Genomic DNA, 18820 nt, shown 5'->3' with positions numbered 1-18820 from the left:
GGCAATAGAATTAGGAAGCTCAAAGAAAGGGAATCTTTCTGGATATATACTCTGGGCACATTGGAACCCAAAGGCTTAAACCATGAATATGAAGTACAGACTTGATTCATTGGGCCATGCATGGACATAATGGACATAATTCTAATAGGCAGGACAGGTAATAAGGAGCACAAGTTATATGCTAAAATGTGTTGTGTGACAAGACAGACACAGGAAAGGACATGATAACAGGTGTAGGGACCAACAAGGTGAGACAAGGGGTATCAGGATAGGGTCAAGTAGGTATGAATGTAGTAATGGGGCAGGCATAGAGAATTGTATGTGAATGTGAATTACAATAAATCACTAAGGAAAGGAATATGTGAGTGTGTGCCTAATGTAAACTAATATTGTACTGGCAAAATTATAGATGGAAAGGGAGAAGGGGAGGGGGGAGAGAGGAGGCTGTAATTGACTACAAGGGTATGAGTTATGAGTGATCATAGGGATAGTGTTACATAAGTGGAAATACCTATGGAGGACCGGATGTGTAAGCGCATACCTTATACAAACCTATAGAGTGCTGATGGGTGAGAGTGTGATGTTAGATATAAGACATCCTATAGTGAATAGTGAGCCATAATCAAGTGCAACAGGGATATTTCACGTGACTATGGGAACCTGGAAGGTAAAGAAAGGGGAGAAAAAACTGTTAGACAAGGTAATCAGACATAATGTAACCAGTTGATCAGACATGATCACCTGGTTTGAGACCCCCTGCCTTACACTATATAGATATCATGTTCATTCCCCATCTATCTTGCTCAGGAGAGCATCTCCCTCCCCCGGCACCAAGAGCAGCTCATACTGAATTGTTACATTGACTAGTAACACTGCACACAGAAATGCACCTTAATATTCCACTGTTAACCCTTTCCTCCCAGCAGTAACACACAACTCCTCACCTTGATATCATGGTGATTTATGGTCAGAATGACTTCAATGCGGTCAGTGATTTCTATTCTAGCTCTGCTCACATAGATTTTATATCCACACTCAACTATAGGCCGTTCTTCATATTTTGGGGGCTTTTAGTCAGATATACTAGTTTGTGCCTGTATAGTATTGGTGTAGATGGGAGTGTAGGGCATGGGTTACATGGCACTGTGGTGGAATACTGATGGGAGGTATTGGTGCTGTGTTTGATGCTTCTACTGGGTATTTTCCTACAAATACTGGAACAGCTCACTGCTTAGAATGATCCTTCCCAGCTCTATAATATATTATATATACCCCACAATGCAGGCTCACACACACATTTGTCTCAAGTGTGTTGTAGGGACACAGATACAGTCTTGGTCATGTGACTAAAGGCTACTTTACACACTGCGATATCGGTCCCGATATCGCTAGTGTGGGTACCCGCCCCCATCTGTTGCGCGACACGGGCAAATCGCTGCCCATGCCGCACAACACCGACCAGACCCGTCACACATACTTACCTGCCCGGCGACGTCGCTGTGTCCGGCGAACCGCCTCCTTTCTAAGGGGGCGGTCCGTGCGGCGTCACAGCGACGTCACTGAGCGACCGCCCAATAGCAGCGGAGGGGCGGAGATGAGTGGCCGGAACATCCCGCCCACCTCCTTCCTTCCTCATAGCGGCTGGGAGGCAGGTAAGGAGAGGTTCCTCGTTTCTGCGGTGTCACACGGAGCGATGTGTGCTACCGCAGGAGCGAGGAACTACATCGTTACTGCTGCAGTAACGATAATCGAGAATGGAGACCCATGTCACCGATGAGCGATTTTGCACGTTTTTGCAACGATGCAAAATCGCTCATCGGTATCACACGCAGCAACATCGCTAATGCGGCCGGATGTGCGTCACAAATTCCGTGACCCCAACGACTCCGCATTAGCGATGTCGCAGCGTGTAAAGCCCCCTTTAGTGGGAGTGGTGTACAGGGTCTTAGCAGTAAAGAGTATTCCATATTTCTGCCAGATACCCACAGAGATATTGAAATCTGAAAAAAGAGACTTCTGCTCATTGAAGGTAAGAACTGCTCACATAGCGTTCAACTCCACAGCAAACGAGTGCTCTAGCACTGGCATCTCAGCAGGGATATTCCCCTACTACACATGTGTGTCTAGGTCACTGTGACAGTTTACAGGACATAACTCAGGGCACCTAGACAGAAGGCAGAGGGACTACTTTCTATTTCTGGTGTAGAGCTTAGGACAATATATATATATTTATACTATTACATGGGACACATGTACCTTGTATTACCATTATTCGCTGTATATGAACCCCTTTTCTCCGGGCATTATTTGTCTATAGCATTTTTCACGAACCTGAGGCAACTGAGAACCCTTCAGTGAAGGAATTCCACTAACCCTCACAATACCTACCAGGGGCCTCCCTGCAGTAACTCAGGTAGTTGTACCCATTCTCTTTCCGCATTCTATGTGTTCTTCTTTCTTCTTTTTTTTCTTTTTTCTTCTTTTTATTTCTATCATGTAGTTCAGGGGTTTATAGATATATGTCCTGCATCTCATATTTCCTTTAGTGGTGCTTCTTACCCATTCTCATATCATTTACCCTAGTATTTCATGATCCTGAGGCGACTGAGAACCCTTTAATAAAGGAATCCTTTTTCACCTGAATTGTCAAGTGATACTTACCAGTGACTATCACGTAATGTTACAGGTAGTTCCATTTTCTTCCTCTTCTTTCTCTCCTTTCTTCTTTGTCACACGGTCCATTGTGTTATAGCCCACGTGTCATGATAACACTTGTACCATCTTTTCATTTAGATTCCACCTACAATTATTTACCGATTCCAGTTCTGGAATAGGCTTTCATCATCTACCACTAGAATTCTCAAGTTCATAAGGTACTGAGACATATACATGTTCACACCATTATAAAGAACAAAGTATAAACATTGAGGTTTTTCTCACACCCATGTTCCTGTGTTCTTTGATATGATATAAATTGGTGCTTCACTTGCCCAAGGTTGATGTAGATATAAGGGGCTTTTCATATTATAGCAAATTTATATTACACCTTTATGATGTCCTTTTGTTAAATTTATTGTTGAAAAAAAGCATATGCATATATACACATTGTCTTCCCAGTATATGATTATACAAGCAAGGCTATATATAGGTCTTTTTAGAAAAACCTTTAGAAAAACCTTTGCACATAATTATATTATATGGCTATTATGAACGGTCTTTCACAAATTGATATATGTAGTGGTCATTGAATGTTGGTTGAATTTAAACATTGTTTAATTTTATGCAAATTATAACCAATTAAATATATGCATAAATAGTGCTCTAGGCAACAGCTGAGTTATCCTTGAGGAAGGGGGCCGTTACACGCCCCCGAAACGCGCGTCGGATCAGGACTCTGTTTTTGCCTACCTCACCTGTGCGGTGATAACCTGCCAAGTAATCTCTCCCTCGTGTGGAATCAACCGGCTTCCACTGGACACGGTACGGATTGCCTGCTGGAGAGGTTGAGAGGTTACCGCTGACATTTCCTTTGTCTGCAACCAGGATACATTGGTACCTCCAGCGGTTCTGCATTGCTCGTTTGGAAGCGGATCGGAGCCTTGTGTGGTGCTAACCTGCCAAGCAACTTCCTCCTGTGTGGAATCAGTCAGCTGACACTGGATACGGTCTGGACTGCCCGCTGGAGAGGCTGAGTAGTTACCGCTGATCTTATTGTTGTCCGCAGCCAACATCTTGGTGCTTTCAGTGGCTTCGTACTGCTTGATTTCGAAAGTACATTTGGAAGAATACGGGACCGGCTGGTTTGTGGCCTTGTGAAGTGTTATAAAGGCTCTGTAAAGAGGGATGTCGGTAACCATACATCTCCCCCAGAGCCAGCACTAGTCGCGGCCACTGGCCTCAAAACGTCCGCTCTGGAAGTCTAACAGGTCAATCCTGTACATAGCGGTTCCAGCCTAATCAACGGAGAAATCCGGGGTGTTTTTTGCGGTCAAGTTGTTGTGAGGTTTATTCCCCCAGGCCCTGGGGGCGAATATAACGTCGCAAACTTATATTGTACAACTTAAAACTTGTAAGTTAGCCAGGGGTGGTATAGTACATCTTTCATTGTATAAGTCTAAATTATTAACCAAACAAAATATATGCCACCGGCCGGGGCATTACATTAGACTGGTAAAACTAAATCAATGTGAATATTGTATCACCTCGAAGTTAATTGGTTATACAAAAGAATTTTATTCTCATTACTTTCATTTTTTATTTTATGTGGTCCTTGTTTTATGTAGTCCTTGGTTTTAGTAATAATCAGTGTATTGTATATTATCAAATACTCTGTCTTGAAACAAGGATAGCAAAAAAATTTTTATTTGTGGTCTATTAATAAAATTATAAAAACCCATCTAGCGCTGGTTTATTGTGGATTTTTACTTAAAATCCTTTACACAGTTTATTAAAGGCTACTTTACACACTGCGATATCGGTCCCGATATCGCTAGTGTGGATACCCGCCCCCATCTGTTGCGCGACACGGGCAAATCGCTGCCCATGCTGCACAACACCGACCAGACCCGTCACACATACTTACCTGCCCGGCGACGTCGCTGTGACCGGCGAACCGCCTCCTTTCTAAGGGGGCGGTCCGTGCGGCGTCACAGCGACGTCACTGAGCGACCGCCCAATAGCAGCGGAGGGGCGGAGATGAGTGGCCGGAACATCCCGCCCACCTCCTTCCTTCCTCATAGCGGCTGGGAGGCAGGTAAGGAGAGGTTCCTCGTTTCTGCGGTGTCACACGGAGCGATGTGTGCTGCCGCAGGAGCGACGAACTACATCGTTACTGCTGCAGTAACGATAATCGAGAATGGAGACCCATGTCACCGATGAGCGATTTTGCACGTTTTTGCAGCGATGCAAAATCGCTCATCGGTGTCACACGCAGCAACATCGCTAATGCGGCCGGATGTGCGTCACAAATTCCGTGACCCCAACGACTCCGCATTAGCGATGTCGCAGCGTGTAAAGCCCCCTTTAGTGGGAGTGGTGTACAGGGTCTTAGCAGTAAAGAGTATTCCATATTTCTGCCAGATACCCACAGAGATATTGAAATCTGAAAAAAGAGACTTCTGCTCATTGAAGGTAAGAACTGCTCACATAGCGTTCAACTCCACAGCAAACGAGTGCTCTAGCACTGGCATCTCAGCAGGGATATTCCCCTACTACACATGTGTGTCTGGGTCCCTGTGACAGTTTACAGGACATAACTCAGGGCACCTAGACAGAAGGCAGAGGGACTACTTTCTATTTCTGGTGTAGAGCTTAGTACAATATATATATATATACTATTACATGTGACACATGTACCTTGTATTACCATTATTCGCTGTATATGAACCCCTTTTCTCCGGGCATTATTTGTCTATAGCATTTTTCACGAACCTGAGGCAACTGAGAACCCTTCAGTGAAGGAATTCCACTAACCCTCACAATACCAACCAGGGGCCTCCCTGCAGTAACTCAGGTAGTTGTACCCATTCTCTTTCCGCATTCTATGTGTTCTTCTTCTTTCTTCTTTTTTTCTTTTTTCTTCTTTTTATTTCTATCATGTAGTTCAGGGGTTTATAGATATATGTCCTGCATCTCATATTTCCTTTAGTGGTGCTTCTTACCCATTCTCATATCATTTACCCTAGTATTTCATGATCCTGAGGCGACTGAGAACCCTTTAATAAAGGAATCCTTTTTCACTTGAATTGTCAAGTGATACTTACCAGTGACTATCACGTAATGTTACAGGTAGTTGCATTTTCTTCCTCTTCTTTCTCTCCTTTCTTCTTTGTCACACGGTCCATTGTGTTATAGCCCACGTGTCATGATAACACTTGTACCATCTTTTCATTTAGATTCCACCTACAATTATTTACCGATTCCAGTTCTGAAATAGGCTTTCATGATCTACTCACTAGAATTCTCAAGTGCATAAGGTACTGAGACATATACATGTTCACACCATTATAAAGAACAAAGTATAAACATTGAGGTTTTTCTCACACCCATGTTCCTGTGTTCTTTGATATGATATGTGTTCATTTCCTTCACTATATAGGATTGCAAGTTTTCCATTTGTACCTTAATGGCAATGACGCTATACAATTGAACACATATCATCCTGTTATCCATATAGGTGTGTATTTACCTGCTTGACTATTTTTGGTTGTTTGATCCAGAATGTTTCTCCAGATAGGTCATGTGGAAATTTTCTTTCCTCAGTACAAATGTTTTCACTATGGCTTTGGAAAAATTTTTTGTATGTGCATCATGGTCATTTGACCCATTGTACTCTCAAGTAGCAATATATTGTACTGTTATGTTGTACTATGTACTAATTACGTGTTTATATGGTTTTGTAACCCTTTATGATCTTAGATAACTTTATCCTTGATAAAGACCTAAAAACAAGGTCGAAACGTTGGATGAATTATCCTTTTGCACAAATAAAGAATTTTCAGCATTCCAAGAGTTCTTTTCTTACGTTATTGATCACTATAGTGTGCCAGAGCTATTTCTATTGAATTGACTCTTATTTTTTCTGAGCACCTGCTATATACACAGTGACCCAGACATATTCAAGTTTCATTCAGAAGGCATAGGGAAGCCTTAGCAGCTGAGCCTATATCTTGGCTTGTGAGCATTAGAACAGGCCGGCGATTACAGGGTAACATGAAAAATGTCCAGCTTGCATTATGACTAGAACATGACAATATCCTTTTAAGTACTAACCTATGATGCGTTCCTAAGCAGTTGATGTTATATGTTCTACATTTCATTTTCTGCATACTTTACAAGTAGTAGAATTTGCTTTGATATAGGCAACTGGATTTTCACAATGAAAAGGCAAAGGATAACGCCCGAAAAAGACGCCATACATTATGTCAGTGCCATCACTGACAAACCTGGATTGACCATGAAATACATCAATCCCCTTAAAGGTGAGTTAAAACAAGTTTTAACTAAATTGCCTTAATATTGTCATGCATTAGAATGACTGTCTTAGGTAATGATAAATATTTTCTACAGGAAGAGGAGTGTTTGCTGAAACTGAAATCGAAAAAGGGAGTTTTGTTGCAGAATATCGAGGCGAGCTCACGTATGCACTTACGATGGTAGACAACTACTCGAGATTTATGGTTGTGGTACAAGTCAAAGATCTAATGGCCCATACTGCAGCGAAGGTCTTCCAAGCACACTTATGCAGACCTCATGGCTACTCAGAGAGAGTCCTCACAGATCAAGGCACAGCCTTTGAAGCGGAAATCTTCAAGGACTTCTGCAGCTTTTACCGATGCAGGAAGATGCGCACTACACCCTACCATGCTCAAACCAATGGTTATCAACCTGCTCAGGACTTTACCCCATATTCCAGATGTGGCCTTACAAGTGATTTATAGAGGGGTAACAATACGTTGGGATCACCGGATCTAATCTCCCTTTTTATACACCCTAAAATCTTGTTTGCTTTAGAATAAACAATAACATCATAAAGGTATAGCAGTACCGTTTCAAAGTTTCGGTGTCCCAAGCAGCATTCCATCAGCCTCTGGAAGGTTCCTGGCAAATTGCACAGCTCGAAGGGCATGCTTTTGAACTCGCAGAGACCCATCGGGGTGGCAAAGGCGGTCTTCTCCCGGTCTGCCTCAGCAACGGACACTTGCCAATAGCGACTAGTGAGATCAAGGGTAGAAAAATAATTTGCAGTTCTCAATGCAGCTAGCTATTCCTCAATACAGGGGAGTGGTGCTGTCCTTCTTCTTTAACAGGACCAACGGAGCTGCCCAGAGGCTACAACTGTCACGGATAACCCCAGCCTCCTTCATGTTGCTCAACATGTCCTTGGTACACTGGTAATGTGCAGGTAGTTTTGGCTTATATCTCTCTTTGATGGGTGGGTGTGCACTTGTGGGGATGTAGTGTTTGACCCCTTTTATTCTTCAAAAGTCTAGCGGATGTTTGCTGAAGACTTGCTCGTATTCTTGCACTAGCCTGTAGACCCCCTTCTTGTGATGTGAAGGTGTGGAGTCAGTGCCTACGTGTAATTCCTTACACCACTCCTCTGGCTGACTTGGTGAGCTGTCACTGAATGGGTGGGCTGAAGCAATGGTGGATGCTGCTGTTTGGATAGCATGTGTATCTACTGAGAACAGCTTATCAATGGTGGCAAATCGGAGCAGCTTAATCTCTTGCTCTCCGCAGTTCAACACTCTCATGGGCACTCTTCCCTTCCATATTAATGAATAAAACTATGATGTAAATAGCATATAGATACCCCACAAATGCAGATAAAAGTAGGTTATGGGAAAAGGGGGAAGAGAGAAACAGGAAAATAGTGGAATAAAGTATACCTTCCAGGTGGGAGAGGAAATGGCAGCACAGCCAGTGGAGGTGAAGCAAGGGGAGCCTGCAACTAAAGAGTTGAGAGCGTTATCACATGGTGACTGAGCCTGATTGTAACGGGAGCATAGAGGTGCCGATCCTGTCTTACCTGCGTTGGTGTAGAAGTGGGTGTCCTGTGGTGGAGTCAGCTATGTGCAGTGGTGGCCGTGGGTTCTTTTATGTGCGACCGTAGTAATAGCTGCGCCCACTTCCTGTATGGGAGTGGAATGCAGTGAGGGTAATGGAACGCACGCCTGCGCATTTGTGTTTAACGTCGCGCATGTGCAGAACGGAGAAAAGGCTGCGCTCACTTCCTAATGAAAGGGAGTGAGACGCATCTGGGAAGAGAAGGGAAAAGATTAGGGTTTGGGGATGATGAAAGAGCTTTCTACGGGCAAGGATGGCAAAGGGTGGCAGTGACGGAAAGTCAGGCAGCCTGTCCTGTCCTGTCCTGTCCGTCCGTCTTTTTGTATCATGAATTGGAAAGACTGCAAGGGGGAGGGGAGGTGCTTGTGTCCAAAAGGAGGAGTTATTCAGATTCATTGCAGTGGGCGGCGGCTGCAAAAAGCACCATTCTTCTTGTTTTTGCTCTGCAAAACAGCCTTTTCAAGGGTTGGCTTGGGTGACAAAATGTCTTCTGTAGGCGTGGGTTTGTCTCCCTCTCCCTAAGATGTGTCCGGTATAGGCCAGGGTGCCACTCAAGGCCGTAACCAATTCGGGTTATAGCTTCTCGGCCTTTTGGCTAAGATCAAGTGTAGTTTCGGAGGACGCTACCTTGGTCGGTACTGGAAGGTGCCTGGGATTGCACGTCTGCCGGCCTTGAGGAAGTGTGTGCGCCTTCTGGTGACACATAGCCCTCTTGTGCCTGGACGGTTCCCAGGCAACGGGAGGTGATCACCTTTGTTATTTTGAAGTCCTACTGATAAACAGAAAAAAAAAAAAATTAAATCTGTTCTTATCAGTTTAATATCTGATACGTCCCCTCTCTGGGGACCATATATTAAATGGATTTTTAGAACAAGGAGATGGAAAAAATCTTGCTCTGTCCACTGCACGCATTGACCTGGTATTGCAGTACCTCCAGGACCGGTGCACCCCTTCTTAACCCAGTTTCCAAAAGCAGAACTCAATTCACCTGATTCAAATGAGCCCCATTAGTGAATTGAAAGAAAGCAAAAACTTTATATGCACCTCAATTTGGCCAATTCACTTTTCACACTTTCACCCTTTTTTTTATCTTTCACACCTTTTACTTGCTTTATTGATGCAAAAAGCTGTGCCAAATAGCAAACTCATCTCCACTCAACTTGACCAACTCTGCTATGTCCCGTGCAGTATCTTATTCTCAGTCTTATCTAGATCATTTGCAATTGAATAGAATAGATCCCTTTTGGCTGCTTATGACTGTGTAAAATATGTAGTTTTACTGGGCTGGGATGAGAGAATCCATTGAAGCATGGTGTAGGGATTGTGGTTCCTGTGTGCTAAGAAGAGAGGCTGGCACCAGCCAGAAAGCCCCATTGCAGCCAATAATCACTTAATAACTTTTTCAACTTGTCATCATATGGGAGGCCTTCCATTCCTTGTAGTAGTCTAGTTGCCCACCTTTGAACTGACTCTAACTTCTGAATGTCCTTATTAAAATGTGGAGCCCAAAACTGGTTCCCATATTCCAGATGTAGCCTTACAAGTGATTTTTAGAGGTGTAACAATACGTTGGGATCACGGGATCTAATCTCCCTTTTTATACACCCTAAAATCTTGTCCCAAGCAGCATTCCATCAGCCTCTGGAAGGTTCCTGGCGCATTGCACAGCTCGAAGGGCATGCTTTTGAACTCGCAGAGACCCATAGGGGTGGCGAAGGCGGTCTTCTCCCGGTCTGCCTCAGCAACGGACACTTGCCAATAGTGACTAGTGAGATCAAGGGTAGAAAAATAATTTGCAGTTCTCAATGCAGCTAGCGATTCCTCAATACGGGGAGTGGTGCCGTCCTTCTTTTTTAACAGGATCAACAGAGCTTCCCAAAGGCTACAACTGTCACGGATAACCCCAGCCGCCTTCATGTTGCTCAACATGTCCTTGGTACACTGGCAATGTGAAGGTGGTATTGGCTTATAGCTCTCTTTGATGGGTGGGTGTGCACCTGTGGGGATGTGGTGTTGGACCCCTTTTATTCCCCCAAAATCTAGCGGGCTTCCCACCGGTAACCCGCTCCCCAGCTTGGATGGATGCTGAGGGAGCCCCTTTTGCCCGCAGGCTCTGGCCCTGGGAACTGTAGCCTTGGCGGTGACTGTGCTTCCCTCTACGGTGTGAGCTGTTGCCTTCAATCGGGTCTTGACTGCTGGGAAACCCTGGAGGTTCCTGTCGCTAACGGATTTGACCGGTTTTACGGCGACTCCTAGCCTGGTCGGGGTCCGTAGGCCCTGCCGGATGGTGCTGGCTTCTCTTCACTCCCCGATCTGGTACCGGCGGGCCACCGCCCATCCCCGGTCCGTACGGTTCACTCCAATCAGCCTCTCCTGCAGAAGGTCACCACCGTCTGCCAACCTTGCTGAGTGCCCGGGCCACACACCCGGACACGGTCAGTCTCCTCTCCTCTTCACTTCTCTAACTCCAAAACTGATCTCTAATCTGACTCCTTTTCCCGCCTCCAGGACTGTGAACTCCTCGGTGGGTGGGATCAACCGCCTGGCCCACCCCCTGGTGTGGACATCAGCCCCTGGAGGAAGGCAACTAGGATTTGTGTTTAGCTTCGGTGTGCCTAGCCGGAGTGTAGAGTGTGTTGGTGTAGTACCTGTGACGACCTGGCTTGTCCAGGGCGCCACATTCCCCTATAGTAAAATGCAGACCGTCCGCGGGCTGCCCGTCCATCACCGGTTTTATTTTCACAACTGAAAAAGAATAAAACGGTAAAACATGTAAAAGCATCATAAACATTTTACAACGGTACAGCTTCCGCTCTTCTCCCACCCAAACAACCTGGCCCTGATGCTGCCCCTAAGAAGCGGGCAGCACCCCTTGACCCCAGTCCAGCACCAAGTTGCCCGAGCGGGTTCTGTGTCTTTCAGGGGGCCCACGTCCAAGGGGACCCCTGAACCCCCGGAGGATCGCCACCGGTTACGGTAGTGGCGGGCCTAGGCCATCCCTTTCCTCCAGGCCCATCCTCCCAAATCAGCCTCTCCGGAGGCGGTAACGGTGTCAAGCCAACAAACATTTTTATTTACATTGCACTAAGTTTGTGGTTGCCCTGCAAGTTCTCGGGCTTGTCCGTAAGCAGTTCCTTACGCAATGGTTGCACAGTCCCTACGGGGACAACAGTTGCCGGCAACGGCCGGTTTAATCACGGTTCAATCAGGTAAACTTCTTTGGTTGATCATCTTTACTTATCATTTAAAACTTTCAAACTGGTACACTCAACACATAAAGCCCCCCCCTTTTAAAGAGTAGTTTCCCTGTACCTAAGTGGGGGTCTACCTAGGTTGGGGCGAGTGGACCTTCGGGGTCCGGTGTCAGTGGTGACAGGCAGTGGGGCAGAGGGAACAGTCAGTTCCTCCTCCCTGCTATCATGTGGGGCAGGCGGAGGTGTAGGGGAGCTGGGTACAGGTACATCCCTGGGCACTGGCTCGCGGTTAACCGTTTCCATCATTTCTTCATCCACGGGTTGTGGGAACAGTATCACTGGAAGGATCACCGCACCGTTCTGTGTAGGCCAGTCTGCTGGAAAATCACCCATCATGGTGTGGATTACCTCTTTTTCCTTCTCCACTGGACTGGGAACTGGAGCCTCATCCGCTACTCTCAATGCTGGTGGGCACTTCTTCAGGTGGTCTCGGGAAACCGTGGCCAAAGTCCCCCCCTGGTCACGGCTGATCTGGTAGGCCTTCCCATTCTCCCATCCTGTGGGCTGGACTAGATACGGGGTTTTTTCCCATTGATCATCCAGCTTGTGGGCCCTTCTTTTCCGCTTCAGCACTACATCCCCAGGTTGGAAGGAACCGGCAGGCGCCTTCTTGTTGAAGCACTGCTCCTGTTGTCCCCGACTCCGGCACAAGTTCTTTTCAACATACTCCTGGACCTGTCGGTACTGTGTCCTCCGCCGAGTGTCCCATTCAGCTGTCGACAGGAGTGCTTCTGAAGCTTCCAAGCCCATTTCCAGATCCACTGGTAGCCGGCCGGGACGAGCTCTCATCAGGTATGCTGGAGTGCATTTCGTAGAGCTGGAAGGGATTTTGTTGTACATATCGACCAGGTCAGGTAGCTTCTCCAGCCACAGGTTCCGCTCTTCCAGTGGTAACGTCTTGAGGAGGCCCAGGACCAAGTGGTTCATCTTTTCACAAATGCCATTGGTTTGGGCGTGGTAAGGCGTGGTCCGGATTTTCTTGCAGCCGTACAACTGGCAGAATTCCTGGAATACCTCTGCTTCAAAGGCCGGACCCTGGTCGGTAAGCACCCTCTCCGGGTACCAATGCGGTCAACAGAAATAAGCCTGGAAAGCCTTAGCAGCGGTGCGGCCGGTTAAGTCCTTAACTGGGACAACCACCAGGAACCTCGAGTAGTGGTCTACGATGGTCAGAGCGTAGGTGTACCCACTTCGGCTGGGGGTGAGCTTTACATGGTCAAGGGCAACCAGCTCCAGCGGTTGGTGTGTAATGATCGGGTGTAGGGGTGCCTTCTGGCTGGCCTCGTCCTTCCTTCTCAATGCGCAAGGGCCACATTCTCGGCACCAGGCCTCCACAGATTCCCGCATTCCACTCCAATAGAACCGCTCTCTTAACAACATCTCTAGCTTCTTCCACCCGAAGTGCACTGCACCATCATGGTATGCTTGCAGGACGGTGGGCACGTTAGCCTGGGGAATCACCAGCTGGCGGATCTTCTCGTGAGTCTTTGGATTAATCAGCTCGCGATACAACTTCCCCTGGTGTAGGTATAGCCGGGTCCGTTCTTGCCACAGACGTTGGGCTTCGGCAGGGGCAGCAGGGTCTATCCCAGCAGAACCCTGTTCCACTAGAGTCTTGACCAGGCGGACAGCAGGTGCCTGGTCCTGAGCTTCCTGCCAGTCCTGTCGGGGCAGCGGATCCAGGTTCACCCGTTGTTGGTAGACGTGCACCTTCTCAGTGAATGGCCGGTGAAATGCAGGCAACTCGATCTCTTCGAGGTCATCATCCTCTGGCCCCTCTTCCGACAGGTGGGGCATCCGGGAGAGTGCATTGGCATTGACGTTGGTACGGCCGGCCCGGTACTTGATGGTGAAATCGTAGTTGGCTAACCTGGTCACCCACCGCTGCTCCAACGCGCCCAGCTTGGCCGTATCTAGATGGGTCAGCAGGTTATTGTCTGTGTACGCGGTGAACTTGGCTGCTGCCAGGTAATGGCGGAACCGCTCGGTGATAGCCCACACCAGTGCCAAGAGCTCAAGCTTGAAGGAGATGTAGTTCTCAGGGTTCCTCTCAGTCAGTCGGAGTTTTCGGCTAGCATAAGCTATTACCTTTTCCCTTCTGTCTTGGACCTGGGATAGAACAGCCCCCAAGCCCACATTGCTGGCGTCGGTGTAGAGGATGAATGGGCGGCTGTAGTCAGGGTACGCTAGGATTTCCTCTCCGGTCAGGGCTGTTCTCAGCTGGCGGAAGGATTCCTCATGCTTTTCTTCCCACACCAATGGGGCTACTAGGGATCTACCACCCTTGGTCTGTCCTACGAGGAGGTCTTGCATGGGGGCAGCCATCTTTGTGTACCCCTTAATGAAGCGACGGTAATATCCCACCAGGCCCAGAAACTGCCTCACTTCCCTCACTGTGGTCGGTCTCGGCCAGTCTTGGATGGCGGTGATCTTCTCGGGGTTGGGGGCGACACCTTCCGCACCAACCACATGTCCTAGGTACTGCACTCTGGGTTTCAGCAGATGACACTTTGAGGGCTTCAACTTCATCCCATACTTGGCAAGGGACGCGAACACCTCGGCTAGGTGCTCCAGGTGGGCTTCATACGTCTGTGAGTACACAATCACATCATCCAAGTACAGCAAAACGGTCCCATAGGCAGTCTTCTCTCGGTCTTCCGGTGCCACGGCCACCTGCCAGTACCCGCTGGTGAGGTCAAGGATGGAGAAGTAGTTAGCGGTTCTCAGCGAGGCCAGGGACTCTTTGATGCGGGGCAGAGGGTAAGCATCCTTATGCGTTATCTGGTTAATCTTCCGGTAATCCACACACATCCGCATGGTGCCATCCTTCTTCTTAACCAGCACCAACGGAGCGGCCCAGGGACTACAGCTGTCCCTAATAACCCCTGCCTCCTTCATGTTCCTCAACATGTCTTTGGCGCATTGGTAGTGCGCAGGGGGAATAGGCCTGTATCTCTCTTTAATAGGGGAGTGTGTACCGGTAGGGATGTGGTGTTGAACCCCTTTAATCTGCCCAAAATCTAGAGGGTGCTTGCTAAAAACCCGCTCATACTCCTGTACCACCCGGTATACCCCTTCCTTGTGGTGTATGGGGGTATCATCAGTGCCGACATGTAGCTCTCGATACCACTCGCCTAACTCCCCCAGGGATGAGTGGGAACCGGCAGCAGGCGGTGTGACCGGGGGAACGGCTTCATGGATCGTGTGGGGATCTAGAGTGAGCAATTTGGCAAGGGTAGCGTACCGGGTGGTGCATGAATGCACACATATTGGTTTTATAATCTTATTGTATTACTTTATATTCTTATTTCACTTGTGCATATCTCCACCATAATCCTGGCTAAGAAATATAGCTTTTTTTGGGGTACACAGGTAGTAAGGTCTTCTTTCTATTTCTTTAGGGGTGATATAGCCTGGTGGAACTCTAGACCTCTAACATTATATATGCACCCTTTTTCTTTATGGTTCTTGGACACCTTATAACATTCTTCCATACATATATATCTTTCTCATAAATTATAAATAATTAGGCATTTTTATATATTTTATTTACATTTTCATAAATAACTTTTTACAAAGCATGGGGGACATTCTCACATACATATAATTTTCATGTACGCATTCTGAAAATTTACGCATAAACCGTACACACTCCTTTTTGTAACAATTTCTATAACTCATTCGCTGAACTCTCATCCCGGATATTCATTCTTACACCGAATTTCCTGTTATAACACAACATTCATGATTTTTATTCAATTTATTTTTATTTTTTAGGTTTATTAGTAGTGATGAGCGAGTACTAAAAAGCTCGGGTGCTCGAAGCTCGGGCCGAGCCTCCCAAGATACTCGTGTACTCGGCCCGAGCACCGAGCCCAATGTTATCCTATGGGAGACCCGAGTATTTTTGTGAAATGACCACCGGCAGCATGTAGAAACCCTAAAAATGGCACAAAAGTCTCCGAAGAGTGCTCAAATGACATGGCAACAGCATGGGGAAGACCCCTTGAAGCATTTATCACTCAAAAGTCACAGCTGTGAATAATTTTGTCCGCGTTTTACGCCATTTTTACGGACTCACCAGAAAACCTTCCAAAATGACACCAAAATGATTTTTCATAGCGGAAATGTTAAGGGCACATACCCAATAGTGAGATAGAGCTAATGTATGTTACTTTTTGAGATCAATACATGAAAGATTTTACGTAAAACATTGTGTGGCACTCCGATGTCCCTGAGAAGAGACGTACATAAAGGCCTCTGAGTCTAATGTGCCCATTTTGAGGAACTGAGTCTTTGTAGTATTTTCCTTTGCCAGGGCAGTCCAAAATTGTGAGGTTCACCAATGCCCCTGCATACAGACGTGCATGATGGCCTGTAAACCTGAAGTGCCCATTGTAAGGAAGTGGGTCTATTGTAGTATAGCCCTTAGGCAGGGCAGCCAAAAATTGGGAGGCTCCACGTTGTCCCTGGATAGAGACGTGCATGAGGGCCTGAAAACATTAAGTGTCCAGTGTCAGGAAGTGGGTGTATTATAGTATAGCCCTTAGGCAGGGCAGCCAAAAATTGGGAGGCTCCACGTTGTCCCTGGATAGAGACGTGCATGAGGGCCTGTAAACCTGAAGTGCCCATTGGAAGGAAGTGGGTCTTTTGTAGTATAGCCCTTTGGCAGGGCAGCCAAAAATTGGGAGGCTCCACGTTGTCCCTGGATAGAGACGTGCATGAGGGCCTGTAAACCTGAAGTGCCCATTGGAAGGAAGTGGGTCTTTTGTAGTATAGCCCTTTGGCAGGGCAGCCAAAAATTGGGAGGCTCCACGTTGTCCCTGGATAGAGACGTGCATGAGGGCCTCAAAACATTAAGTGTCCATTGTCAGGAAGTGGGTGTATTATAGTATAGCCCTTAGGGAGGGCAGCCAAAAATTGGGAGGCTCCACGTTGTCCCTGGATAGAGACGTGCATGAGGGCCTCAAAACATTAAGTGTCCATTGTCAGGAAGTGGGTCTTTTGTAGTATAGCCCTTTGGCAGGGCAGCCAAAAATTGGGAGGCTCCACGTTGTCCCTGGATAGAGACGTGCATGAGGGCCTCAAAACATTAAGTGTCCATTGTCAGGAAGTGGGTGTATTATAGTATAGCCCTTTGGCAGGGCAGCCAAAAATTGGGAGGCTCCACGTTGTCCCTGCATAGAGACGTGCATGAGGGCCTCAAAACATTGTTCCCATTGCAAAGGAGCGGGTCTCCTGTCGTTGTAATGTCCATTCTGCAAAGAATGGGCGAAAAAATTTACCACTGGGGGTATACCTGAAACAAAGGCCTAACTCTTGTAACGGTCATCATGGTGGCGCATGAGGAGAAGGAGGAGCAGTCCAGCGATTATCCAAAGTCCAGAAGTGTGTACCCATGGGTGACTGGAGGTACATGGCAAATTCCCGTTACAAACTTTAAATTCCGCTCTCATTTGCTGGTGGTGTGGTGAAGTCTGGCCCAATCCAACCCTTGTTCATCTTGATCAGAGTCAGCCTGTCAGCATTTTCAGTTGACAGGCGGGTGCGTTTATCTGTAATGATTCCACCTGCGGCACTAAAAACACGCTCTGACAAAACGCTAGCGGCAGGGCAGGCCAGGACTTCCAAGGCGTAGAGAGCCAATTCATGCCACGTGTCCACCTTGGATACCCAATAATTGTAAGGCACAGAGGAATGTCGGAGTACAGTTGTTCGATCTGCAAGGTACTCCTTGAGCATCTGGGCAAACTTAGGATTTCTTGTGGCACTACCCCGCACCTCAGGGGCTGTGGTACGTGAGGGGCTGAGAAAACTGTCCCACATCTTAAAGACTGTTCCCCTACCTCTGGCGGATTGGACTTGTGCCTCTCTCGGCTGTACGCCTTGGTTGTCCACTGATTCCTGACCTATGCCGCTAGCGTTTTGTGAGGGGAATGCTTTGCCTACTTCCGTGACTATGGCCTTCCGGAACTGCTGCATTTTGGTTGACCTCTCCGCCTCGGGAATAAGAGACATAAAGTTCTCCTTGTAGCGTGGGTCTAACAGTGTTACCAACCAGTAATGATTGTCGGCCAAGATGTTCTTAACGCGAGGGTCACGAGACAGGCAGCTTACCATAAAGTCAGCCATGTGCGCCAGACTCTTAACAGCCAGGACTTCAGTAGCCTGACCAACACGTTGACTGAACATGCTGTCCTCCTCCTCCTCCTCCTCCTCCTCCTCATCTACCCTGTCCTCTGGCCAGCCACGCTGAACCGAGGATATGACTGGTGTGCATGTCATATCCTCAATTTGGCCGGAGATTTGCTCCATGTCTTCATCCTCCTCCTCGTCATAGTCCTCCACTGCACGTTGTGATGAGACGAGGCTGGGCTGTGTGTTATCACCCACACCCACTACTGTTTCTTGCTGCAACTCATCGCGCTCCGCCTGCAATGCATCATGTTTGGTTTTGAGCAGAGACCGTTTTAGAAGGCAGAGTAGCGGTATGGTGACGCTAATAATGGCGTCATCACCACTCACCATCTTGGTGGAGTCCTCAAAGTTTTGGAGGATGGTACATAGGTCGGACATCCATCTCCACTCCTCAGGTGTTATGTGTGGAGTTTGACCCATTTCCCGACGGCTTAGGTGATGCAGGTACTCAACAACTGCCCTCTTCTGCTCACATATCCTGACCAACATGTGCAGAGTTGAATTCCAACGCGTGGGGACATCACACACCAGTCTGTGAGCCGGAAGATGCAAACTGTGCTGAAAGCCGGCAAGGCCGGCTGAAGCAGTAGGTGACTTTCGAAAATGTGCAGACAGGCGGCGAACTTTTACCAGCAGATCAGACAGCTCTGGGTATGACTTTAGAAACCGCTGAACCACGAGGTTGAGCACATGGGCCACGCATGGAACATGTGTCAGCTGGCCTCGCCTCAAAGCCGCCACCAGGTTCCGGCCATTGTCACACACGACCTTTCCTGGCTTTAGGTTCAGAGGTGTGAGCC

The 18820-nt window shown here is 47.4% G+C and overlaps 1 pseudogene; it reads left to right on the top strand.

The window, feature by feature from the left end:
- The first annotated feature begins 9314 nt into the window (after positions 1-9314).
- On the top strand, positions 9315-9521 carry LOC142268458 (U2 spliceosomal RNA; annotated as a pseudogene).
- The last annotated feature ends 9299 nt before the right edge of the window (positions 9522-18820 follow it).

The sequence above is a fragment of the Anomaloglossus baeobatrachus genome, unplaced genomic scaffold (assembly GCF_048569485.1).
Source record: "Anomaloglossus baeobatrachus isolate aAnoBae1 unplaced genomic scaffold, aAnoBae1.hap1 Scaffold_3017, whole genome shotgun sequence".
NCBI lineage: Eukaryota > Metazoa > Chordata > Amphibia > Anura > Aromobatidae > Anomaloglossus > Anomaloglossus baeobatrachus.
The sequence above is the reverse complement of the archived record's forward strand: the minus strand, read 5'-3'. Positions and strand labels throughout refer to the sequence as shown.